The sequence below is a fragment of the Gymnodraco acuticeps genome, unplaced genomic scaffold (assembly GCF_902827175.1).
Source record: "Gymnodraco acuticeps unplaced genomic scaffold, fGymAcu1.1, whole genome shotgun sequence".
Lineage (NCBI taxonomy): Eukaryota > Metazoa > Chordata > Actinopteri > Perciformes > Bathydraconidae > Gymnodraco > Gymnodraco acuticeps.
The window spans coordinates 973929-986050 of NW_022992276.1; positions in this window are offsets into that span (position 1 = coordinate 973929).

Sequence of the window (12122 nt, forward strand, 5' to 3'; positions counted from 1 at the left end):
GGGAGGAACGGCCCCCCTGATCTGAACCGGAGTGGTGGTTTGTTACTGGACTTCTGTGCTAGTCATGGATTGGCCATAACAAACACCATGTTCGAACATAAGGATGCTCATAAGTGTACGTGGTACCAGAGCACCCTAGGCAGAAGGTCCATGATCGATTTCGTTATCGTATCATCGGACCTGAGGCCGTATGTTTTGGACACTCGGGTAAAGAGAGGGGCGGAGTTGTCAACTGATCACCATCTGGTGGTGAGTTGGGTCGAGTGGCGGGGGAAGCCTCTGGATAGACCTGGTAAGCCCAAACGTGTAGTTCGGGTGAACTGGGAACGTCTGGAGGAGGCCCAAGTTCAGGAGGCCTTCAACTCACACCTCCGGCGGAGCTTTTCGGGCATTCCTGTGGAGGTTGGGGACATTGAACCAGAGTGGTCGGTGTTCAAAGCCTCTATTGCCGAAGCCGCGGCGGGGAGCTGTGGTCTCAAGGTCCTAGGTGCCTCAAGGGGCGGTAACCCTCGAACCTCCTGGTGGACACCGGTGGTCAGGGAAGCCGTCCGACTGAAGAAGGAGGCCTTCAGGGATTTGTTATCCCGGGGGACTCCCGAGGCAGTTGCAAGGTACCGACAGGCCCGAAGGGCAGCAGCCTCATCCGTGGCCGAGGCAAAGCAGCGGGTGTGGGAGAAGTTCGGAGAAGACATGGAGAAGGACTTTCGGGCGGCACCAAAGTTGTTCTGGAAAACTGTCCGACACCTCAGGAGGGGGAAGCAGGGAACCATCCAAGCTGTGTACAGTAAGGATGGGACGTTGTTGACCTCAACTGATGGAGTGTTAGGGCGTTGGAAGGAACACTTTGAGGAACTCCTAAACCCGACAACTCCGCCCTCTATGTTAGAGGCAGAGCTGGAGTATGACGGGGGATCAACACCAATCTCCCGGGGGGAGGTCACTGAGGTCGTCAAACAACTCCACAGTGGCAAAGCCCCGGGGGTGGATGAGATCCGCCCGGAAATGCTGAAGGCTCTGGGTGTTGAGGGACTGTCATGGTTGACACGTCTCATCAACGTTGCGTGGAAGTCGGAAACAGTACCGAAGGAGTGGCAGACCGGGGTGGTGGTCCCCCTTTTTAAAAAGGGGGATCAGAGGGTGTGTGCCAATTACAGAGGCATCACACTACTCAGCCTCCCCGTGAAAGTTTACTCTAAGGTACTCGAAAGGAGGGTCAGGCCGATTGTCGAACCTCAGATTGAGGAGGAACAATGCGGATTCCGTCCTGGTCGTGGAACGACGGATCAGCTTTTTACTCTCGCAAGGATCCTGGAGGGGGCCTGGGAATACGCTTATCCGGTCTACATGTGTTTTGTAGACTTGGAGAAGGCGTATGACCGAGTTCCCAGGGAGTTACTGTGGGAGGTGCTGCGGGAGTATGGGGTGAGGGGGTCTCTACTCAGGGCCATCCAATCTCTGTACTCCCAAAGCGAGAGCTGTGTCCGGGTCCTCGGCAGTAAGTCGGACCCATTTCCGGTGAGGGTTGGCCTCCGCCAGGGCTGCGCTTTGTCACCAATCCTGTTTGTAATATACATGGATCGGATTTCGAGGCGTAGTCATGGGGGAGGGGGTCTGCATGTTCGGTGGACTAAGGATTGCACCACTGCTTTTTGCAGATGATGTGGTTCTAATGGCTTCATCGGTCTGCGACCTTCAGCACTCACTGGATCGGTTCGCAACAGAGTGTGAAGCGGCTGGGATGAGGATCAGCACCTCCAAATCTGAGGCCATGGTTCTCAGCAGGAAACCGATGGACTGTCCACTTCAAGTAGGGAATGAGTCCTTACCCCAAGTGAAGGAGTTCAAGTATCTCGGGGTCTTGTTCCCGAGTGAGGAAACAATGGAGCGTGAGATGGGCCGGAGAATCGGAGCAGCGGGAGCGGTACTGCAGTCGCTTTACCGCACCGTTGTGACGAAAAGGGAGCTGAGCCAGAAGGCAAAGCTCTCTGTCTACCGGGCCATTTTCGTTCCTACCCTCACCTATGGTCATGAAGGATGGGTCATGACCGAAAGAACGAGATCGCGGATACAAGCGGCCGAGATGGGTTTTCTCCGCAGGGTGGCTGGTGTCTCCCTTAGGGATAAGGTGAGAAGTTCGGTCATCAGGGAGGGACTCGGAGTTGAGCCGCTCCTCCTTCGCGTCGAAAGGAGCCAGTTGAGGTGGTTCGGGCACCTAGTTAGGATGCCACCTGGGCGCCTCCCTAGGGAGGTGTTCCAGGCACGTCCAGCTGGGAAGAGACCAAGGGGTAGACCTAGGACCAGGTGGAGGGATTATATCTCTTCGCTGGCCTGGGAGCGCCTTGGGATCCCCCAGTCAGAGCTGGTTGATGTCGCCAGGGAAAAGAAAGTTTGGGGCTCTCTGCTGGAACTGCTACCCCCGCGACCCGACCACGGATAAGCGGAAGAAGATGGATGGATGGATGGATGGAGAGGGCGCAGTAAAATTGAAAATAAAATGAAACTACGCGCATGAAATTAAAAAAAATTGTTTATTATGCTTATTTTTAATACAAATACATAAGTTAAACCCAAAATTCGCGGATTTCCACTATCCCTTTAAGTTAATTTCAGTTTATTCAAACACTTAACCACTGCAGAAGAGCTTTTACATTTTTATTTCAGTGTTCTGAGGACAATCTGCATATGCGCCTGAGAAGAGGCAGAAACATTTGCTGAGCTTTGGAACCAGTATCTTACGGTGGCCCTGAAGTGCAAGACACCACAGCATTTCAGAAAACACTACAGCATTTCAGAAAACGCCACAGCATTTCAGAAAAACATCACGGCATTTCACATTGGACGGAAAGGGTATTCCTTTAGGGAGAACACTTCTTGTTTGTGATAAGAGCCAGCCAGAGAAGCACTGCTGTGATTGGTTGTTTTTGCTGCCAGTCAAGAAATGACGCTTCGTGATTGGTCAACACCCGACAGCGAAATATGCCCCAACACATCAGCCGTTAGCACTCACTCAGAGCTCACAGCCATAGCCGCGGGAAGTAGGGGTGCTGGGGGTGCTGCAGCACCCCCTGTTGGCGAGTGGTGTACATTTGAAAAACTGAGTGACCACCTAAGTAAAAATGATTAAACTACATAAAATAGTTATGATTTTACTTAAAATAAAATTAGCTGTATACAGTAGCATATAATAGTCATAGTATATATTTGTATATATCAGGTGGCTTGAATTTATTTTCCAAATAAATAAAATCCGATTCATCTAGGTCGTAGGTCGTGGGAGAGTGACGTAATTGACGCGACACACACACTGCAGAGTGACAACTTTCTAGAATGGCGCAACAAAGGATTTTGGATTTTGTTCTCCAACAAACAACGCAATAAAAAGAGTGGACCACCAGCTACTCCTCAGCCCACCACCTCCACAACTAGAGTAATATGACACAGAAGAGACTGACACATCTGACTTTAATGCATGTCCATAGTAACATTTTGGACAATGTGGATGTATCTGCTCTAATGAGGGTTTTCATTAGTGCCACCCCAGGCTACATTTGGAGTTTTGTGAAGCCCCAACACAAGGTAAGACGATATGTTTCCTTTAATGCTGCTGCCGCTGTGCAGTGTTTTGCCTTGTCAATCAGTTAAAATTGAATTCATAGTTTTATTAATATTGTAAATAATATTTTCTGACTATTTGTTATGTTATGTAGGTTTGTAAGACCCATAGTTAGCATGTGGGCATGTGCAGCTGTTGCTAAGGTCTATAATGGTTTATTAAAGTTAAGGCGAGACACCCCAGGTGAATAGGGTAATTTCTCCAGTTAATTACCTACAATAAGGCAATAATTTCTTATATTATAAGTTTTCTGAATATGCAAATGAGCCATTATCTCATTAAATTTGCGCATATTTTAACACATTTCAGGAACCGAAATCTGAACTTTGGATAAAGCCAGGTTCAAAATTATCGTTTCATTTTGTAGTCATATTAGCATCTAAGGCTTTTACTGAATGGATTTTGGATATCTCTTTTTATCACTCCATAAATCAGAAAATACTGTCAACAGCCCTAAAATATCAATTTTCGCCATGTTTCTAGGTATAACATCTTATATAATTCAGGCTAGGAATGATATATGAACAAACCCTTCTGTAAAAGCCTTCATAATATTGATAGGAATATAACTGGAAGGTTTGGTGTATGTAAGTGCAACTGAAGTGGACATTTCGAAAAAAAAACTCATTTTGAGAAAACGACCTTTAAAGATTGCAGTGAGGCGCTAGCTAAACCCTCCTGTTTTTTGGATGACAGCTTGCCCATCGACGCACTCCGTGAAGGTATTTCATGTTCGGGGTCATTTGTGTTTTGTATAACCTTGCTTCGTGCAAGTGACAATTGTTGTTGTCTTCTCTGTGAACGTTTTTTTCGCCGTTTTTTTGCCATTTTGAGATCTAAATTTCTAGCGGAAAGCTAACCAGGAAGTGTTTTAGCACATCACGTGACGCATCTGAACGAATCACGTTGTCAGAAGTTGACACCAGCCAATGAGATTTCGTTTCTTGGTTTAAGACCCTTTTGTACTTTCACGATTGGTTGCTGATACAAAGGAAATTACCATATTTGGATCCGATGAGATTGTGCAGGAGAGACGGAGCTTTCCAACGATGACATTGTGCAAACAGCGGTCGTGGTACTTTATGTTAGATTAGAATGCTAACTTTTGGTGAATTTAGGAGAAATATACAGACGCAAATAGACAAACTATAGTAAAATGAACATTTAAATGTGTATTTTGTACGTTTTCCTTCCAAAAGCCTGAAAGAAAACATGTTATGGAATCAAAATAGCACAACATCTCAAAATTGACCAGTGCATGAAAAACGATGTTTTTGCCTGCCGTGTCTCGCCTTTAACAAACAATGTATGCGGCTCGTATCGCTGACAGCTGGGCCCGGCCCGGCACCGCCTTTTTTTTTTTTAAGCGGCTACCTCCCCACTTTTGGCAGCACCCCCTGAGCAAAATGACTTCCCGCGGCTATGCTCACAGCTCCTCATATCTGTTCAGAAACTGGACACAAGTTAAACATGTACAAACCACAGACTGTCTATGTCTTGGCGAATACAGTCGCTGCTTTATTGTATGTCTGTATGACGTTGTTGTGAGTGTGGACCATAGGTGTGGACGGAGCAGCAACAGGTTAGTTTAGCCTGATGGGTCCGATTCCATTCAGAAAACACGCATTTTAAAAGCTTTTCACCTGCCGTCTTATCTGCAGACTTGTCAAAGCGTTAATTCAGGGTTTTTACTAACCGTTATCAGTATGTAGTTACTTCGGCATCACTTTGAAACGTGTATTACAATTAAATCACGGTCAAATATGTTCATTTTGTTGTAGTTGGTATCTCCCATAGGATTTACATGGAGATACGCCCCGCCCCCTCTCCAGCGCCTCTTGTTTGAATGACAGGAGCAAACAGCTGACAGCCGCGGTGAAACTCGAGCGATTAGAGCGATGCGAATATTGGGTGGTCTACCATAGTATTTACATGGAGATAAGCCCCTTACAAACCATGAATTAATAAAGCATTAATTCTGTGTTTACTCCTGTCATTCAAACAAGACGCTGGAGAGGGGGCGGGCCGTATCTCCATGTAAATCCTATCGGAACGATCAGGCTAAACTAACCTGTAGCTGCTCCGTCCACACTCACAACAACGTCATACAGACATAAATAAAGCAGCGACTGTATTCACCATGACATAGACAGTCTGTGTTTTGTATATGTTTAACTTTTGTCCAGTTTCTGAACAGATATGAGGAGCTGTGAGCTCTGAGTGTGTGCTAACAGCTAACGGCTGATGTATTGGGCCAATCACGAAGCGTCATTTCTTGACTGGCAGCAAAAACAACCAATCACATTAGTGCTTCTATGGCTGGCTCTGTCCAATCACAAACAAGAAGTGTTCTCCCTAAGGAATACCCTTTCCGTCCAATGTGAAATGCTGTGGTGTTTTCTGAAATGCTGTAGTGTTTTCTGAAATGCTGTCTTGCACTTCAGGGCCACCGTAGTATACTTTGGCTTGAGGAAGACTTGAATTAACATTGTAATTTGGATGTTTTCAACATTATTTTATTTGGTAAACACGCCACTGCACACATTTGCAAAAGACTCTGTGTCCTTGTTCTTATAGTGGCAAAATTGAAGGCTGTGAAAGTGCATGCAGAGCTCTCTCTCTCTCTCTGCGTAAATCATTACCGCACCCCAGCAGCTTGATGTGGTCGGCAGGCTTTATTGTAATAACCATTAGGAATTAGGTTAACAGCCTTCGAGCTTAAGGCGGTGACGTCACTGTGCTCTTATATTGTGGACTGTAAAACACGCTTACAGTTTCATGTCACTTCATATACTTGATCCCTTTTACAGCATTAAGAAAATGGCTTATCATGAACATGACACACCCAAAGTCACTGAAAGAACTCAACACTGCACAGTTGTTGTTTCAGGATCACAGATTTCAAATGTAGTTTTATGTGACTTTTTTTGATAAAGTGGAAAGTAACTAAGTACATTTACTTAAGTACTATATTTCAGTTCAACTTTGAGGAGTCTTTACATTTTATGTTACTTTATACATACCAATAAATTAAGAGGCAAATATTGTACTTTTTAATAAATGTATCAAACCTCAAGTCATTTCCAAGCCTAACCCTGAGACAATACAGCTGTTAGATGCCATAGATCAGGGGTAGGCAAGTAAGTTTGGCCTTGGGCCAATTTTTTGCTGAGCCGCAAGATGGCGGGCCAGAACATAATCAAAGCCTAATTCAAGGAATTGATTTTGGTAAGAGGGCGCAGCGCCCCTGTTCCCCGGTTCAGAAACAACTCTGATATCGCCCCTGTAACCCTCCATCAACACTCTGATGCGCAGTCAGATCCGCTGATTGGTTCACTGATGATATAGGCGCCCAATCCAGAGCCTCTGGCTAGACCCGCCCAAAGGGAGGCTCGTCCTCTCTAGCCCCATTTCAGTCCCAAAGCCAGGGCTATTATCTGTATTTTAACAGACTTATCTTTTAAATTGAGGTGTAGCCTATTTATTGTTCTCTTCAAAGTTTATTTTTCTCTATGAAATTTTAGGGAGGATGGTCCTCCCTTTCCTCAATGGACGAGACTCCACTGAGTAAAGTAGAGTTATTAACTAGGTAGCAGTGTTATTTAACATACTTTTATTCTGATATTGTCAATTTCTTTGGGTTTTTGGCATTTATTTGAGTGTTTGCCCACATTTGAGAGGCTTGAGGGGCAACAGAGGACGCATGGACAACTGGAATCCTTGTTCCTTTTCTTTATTTCAACTTTTCAAGGACACATTAGGATTCTTTCAGGTTGAAAACCTTTAAAAAATACCAAAGGACAAAATAAATCAATTACAGCAGTTTTGCTTTGCAATTTAATATATTATAACCTAAATTAATCAGTAACCAAGTATTTTACTCAAACTCAATGTATTTAATAGTTAAATAAGTACTTTAATTGACCTGGTTCCCCACAACCACACATTTGCCATATGTGACCCGCTCTATCGAAATCAGTCGAAAGTCGCAACGGCTCATTTCATAATAAACGTGGATTTGCGTAAAAAAACTAGTTTTTCGGGGTTCGGGTGTTTTGTTTGATTTTAAATAAACAAAGTCTTGGATTTCAGAATATGACGTTTTTATTTCCAAAATCACACGATAAATACATGTTTGAAGCTTGTAAAGGGAAGATGACAGTTCTCACTCGCCACTCTGCTCTTCCACAGCGCCGACCCGGTCCGTGTACTTTTTGTCAGTTTGATTTTTCGTTTAAACCAAAAGCCAAAAAACGGAAATACCAGCCTTTTTCCGTTTTTTCGTTTTTGATTTAAAACGAAAAAACGGAAAACCAAAGCCGTTTTGTTGTTGTAGTCCAAACGATAGCTGGGGATTCTGGGTAGTGTAGTGTCTTCTGCCATCCTTTACTCCGAAAACATATTTGTTTCTCCGAATCGAAGGGGAAAAATACAAAAGCATTGCACACAATTTAAACCAATCAATGTTGTGTAATTAACAAGGATAATCTGGTGTTTTTTAGTCGATGAGTAGTGCAGATATCACTGTAAAATCAATCGACAGTAAGGGGAATACTTACTTCCGGGTGTACAATTCTCCGTTATCCAATGAGAATGGACGCTCACATTGCCTTTTAAGGGCAGCCGACACAAACGAATGCCGTGCTTCCATGAGTGTCCATAGAAGCATATGGACATCCTGGAAAGCTGAAATGGACGCTAAGGCCCCCCCCCCTTGCGTTGAAAATGGACGCTAAGGCCCCCCCCCTTGCGTTGGAAAAAGCCGACAGGGGACTTGACATAACGTCAACATAGGCCGACCTGGGAGTGAGGATGTGTTGAACATACAGGAGCCCCGGCACAGCAGAGCCATGTACTGCTGAGGACGTGGGCAAAGCAACATTTATTTTCTCCACCAAAAAAGCTATATCAGTTTAAGTGTACATTATTTAATGCTAAAAATAGTGATTTTTTTTCAGGTGGGCCTTCATTTTTGGGTGGATAAAATAGGTTTTGCTGCTGTGTTTTTAGAAAAATGTGATTATTTGTGGCCTATTACAGCTTTGTGCAATTACCAAGACACAAACTGGTACTTTTGGCACAATTATTAAACTCAAGTTGCCTTTCATCTATTGAACAGATATGGGTTAGCCCTACTAACCCTGCACCCAGAATGCACATGTTAAAATGATATCACTTAGAAACCTGAGCTTGAACACTTTGTTGTGCACAACAATGGAGGCCACTTTTGGAGAGAGAGTTAGAGGAAGAGGTAAATGCAATATACTGTATTTTGTCTTCAGTACCATACAGTAACTATATGTTCATGTCATCTTCACTCTCAGTAAAGTCATTGTGTCTGATACTGTTATGAGTATTGAGAATAAACCTATTTGTGTGTTTCCACATTGCATGTGTTCATTCATAGTCCATATTTACAGCGTGCTACAAATGAAAATGCCTAAAACTTTGACTTGAATGTCTTGTTTATTAATCAACTAATGGACAGTGTTTCAATTCAGTTCATGTAAGCCTACACACACATTCCTCTTTTGAGCGTCGAGTGATTATGGCCTGCATGTCTTTCTGTTCTAACTCAGCTGTCAGCTTCTTAGCAGTTTAGACAAACATCAAATTCATAATGTAGAGACTAGTTGGACAAAATAATGCTTAACAACTGTTCCATTACTGTGTGAACTGTTTTAGGGGTCGACTGTATGATATATTGTTCTCCCGCTTGCTGCTGGGTGCAGGTGAAAGTAGGGCGACAGTTCTGTTCACATCGCTGACATTTGTCACAGGTAAATCTTGCAGGTATGCAACAAACATGACGTTGTCACACAGCGACAAGCTGGACACTGGATTTGCCAACACAGTACAAACCGGAAGTCAAGGAATACAATTATGCACATAGCTTGCATACTTGTATTCTCTATAAACGCATATCTGCATGTGAATGCAGAAATAAACGTATCCTCGTCAGCATGAGGGCCAAGGGTCGTAAGACTTATGGTTATTTTACAGCATTGCCATTATAGCCTCGTGTCTTTTATTTTGAAATATGTTCTTTAACTTCCGGTCAAGCGGACTGCTTTTCTTCATTCTTCAATACAAAACGGAACATTGAATGAAGTTGTTATCAAAAACCAAAATCAGACCGTTTTTATCTTGTTATCCGTTTTTGATTCAGACAACATAAACAGGAAAACGGCTTTGGTTTCACATTTTTTCGTTTTTGATTTAAAACGAAAAAAGGCTGGTATTTTCCTTTTTTCTCATTTTTTGTTCAAACGAAAAATCAAACTAACAAAACGTACACTTACCTTTTTTTAATTAGGTTTTCTCGTTATCGGTCTTTTTATTCAGACAACAACAACGGAAAAAACGGCTTTGGTTTCCCGTTTTTTCGTTTTAAATAAAAAACGGAAAAAGGCTGGTATTTCCGTTTTTTGGCTTTTGTTTAAAACGAAAAATCAAACTGACAAAAAGTACACGGACCCGCTTCCCCTCCCTCCGATATGTCGGGACAGAATTTATTTTACCGGACAAAATTTGAAACTCACCGGTCATGTTTCAATAATAATAATAAGAATGGTGTAACAGTTTCCGTTAGCAGGTAATCACCGGACTATGACCGGATATGCTGATGTTTAAAACTCAGTTAATGGGGCTCATTTTTATATTGCTTCAGTTTATAATCGTTACAGATCGAAAAGTTCGGATTCATTTTTCAATAAATGATTCCACAAACAACAAAAAACATCATTATTACATTCAAACAAACTACTTGTAGTAGATGAAGACGTACATTATTCAAAAGTTTACATTAACTTTGAATAATAACACGGGAGAAACGGATGCTCTCTTTTCCCCTCTCTCTCCCTCCCTCTCTCTCCTGACAGCCCGTCAGTTTCTCATGCAGCTCGCTAAACAGTGGGCGGGGCTTCAGGTGATCATGCAGAGCTGCGTGTCTCAGTCAGACTCAGCAGCTGATCTGATCTCTCTCTCGGGTCCGGTTTTACTTCACTCGCGTTTATGACCATATCGATCAGATCCAGCTCTCCTGATCGACCTTTATAGAGAGCACCGATCAAACTATTAAGAGTGAATATCGGCCGATAATGACCGGCGGCCGATCGATCGGCGGCTAACGGAAACCCTGATGTGCGATGTTGTAAAAAAAAAATAATCTCAAAATAATATTTTATTTTTGATTCTCAAAATTACGGGCCAAATATTATTGCTGGCGGGCCAACAATGGCCCGCGGGCCGCCTGTTGCCGACCCATGCCATAGATGTTAGAACACTTGAGATATAGTCGAACACATTATTTTCTCAAAATGACTAGTACATTTGACTTTTGGACTACATGCTACAAATATCCATTTTATAGTATCACTTAGAAAAATATTTCCAACTAAAGGTTTCTAGAATGGTATGATGTTCCCATAGAGATAAACAAATAATTATATATATATATATATACATTTTATACAGCAAAAACTGTTGATACAGAATACTTAAAAATTGCAATAGATATCATATCGGCTCCCAAGTGTTGTAATTAGGGCCGGGACTCGATTAAAAAAATTAATCTAATTAATTAGAGGCTTTGTAATTAATTAATCGAAATTAATCGCATTTTTAATCACATATAAATATTTGACCTGAGAACAGTGAGAAGCAATTTTTTTCACATGGATTTTAGTATACCATTAGGCGCATTCACACCGCAGTACTTTTCCCACAAAGGTTCATGAGAACTTAGTTCATGAGAACTCTTTGAACCTGGGGGTGGATTAGGCAAATGAAGCCGCTGACGTCACTTCTTCTTCTTCTGCTCTGGGTTTACTGGCAGGCCGCAAACCACTTCACGGCGTATACTGCCGCCCAAAGTCCCCGGCCGGAAGTCCCCGGAGTTGGGGACTGGCTTCAGTAGAAGCTGTTGGGAGTCCCAGCAGCTTCTACTGAAGCCTTCCGAGTAAATCGCCAGAACGCCGACACCTCCTCATCTCCACCGCTCCCATGTTTTATTTTGTGTTGCCATAAGTTAGTCTCTCTGCGTTTCTGCGCTGGGCTAATGCTAATAATGCTAATGCGAGGATATGGCGACAATGGCGGCTTCACAAAACTTTTTGGGAGTTTTACGGGGCGTGGTTTGCAATCCGCCCAGCCAATCAGACATATAGCTCTCTTCTCACAAGAGAGCCGTACGAAAGTCCCTGCTAGAGAGCAGGGACTTTCGTGGGGTGAACTAATTTTAGTACCGGCTCTTTTTGGTGTGAACGCGATAAAAGAGGCTAACGTCCACGCTAGCTGCTATATGTTTTTGCATTGAGGTGATACTTGAGGCTTGATGTGCTGCGGTGATATGCGAATTCCTTTTTGCATAATTTGCACACAACCGTGCTCTTATCGACGCTTCCATCCGTCCGTTTTTCAAAACAACATTTCCCACTGTTGTTCACTGTGGTTTGTTGTTGTCTGAAGTCATGAACGTTAGTTGGTACTCCAGTATAATCGGTACGCC